We start from the raw sequence: 424 nt of genomic DNA on the forward strand, positions 1-424 counted from the left end.
TGAAGCGACTTAGCAGCAGCAGCACCCCTCCTTGGGCAGTCAGAATTGGGTTTCCTGTATCAAAATTGGGTATTCCAGAATGGAACTGATAAACATTCTCAATGAAGTCTATGATAGATAGATTCAAGAATTATATTTCCTCCATTGGTATAATAAACTTAATTCAGTCGGTGATAATGTTATGAACACAGAAATGAAACTCTAATTGAGAGAATTTAGACACCAAACAAAGGGAGGAATCTTCTTATCTTGAATCCCTCCATAGAGACAAGAGGCTATAACTACAACCAAGTTTTCTGGCTCCATGAAAAGGTACCTGATGTTCAAAAAGGGGATGGAACATGGCCTCAACCTTTAAGTTTTCAGAACTAGGAGAAGTGAGTGCAAGTCAATTCTTCATTGCTTTATGCTGTGCTGCTCCTGC

Source organism: Bison bison, unplaced genomic scaffold (assembly GCF_000754665.1).
Source record: "Bison bison bison isolate TAMUID 2011002044 unplaced genomic scaffold, Bison_UMD1.0 scf7180017864369, whole genome shotgun sequence".
NCBI lineage: Eukaryota > Metazoa > Chordata > Mammalia > Artiodactyla > Bovidae > Bison > Bison bison.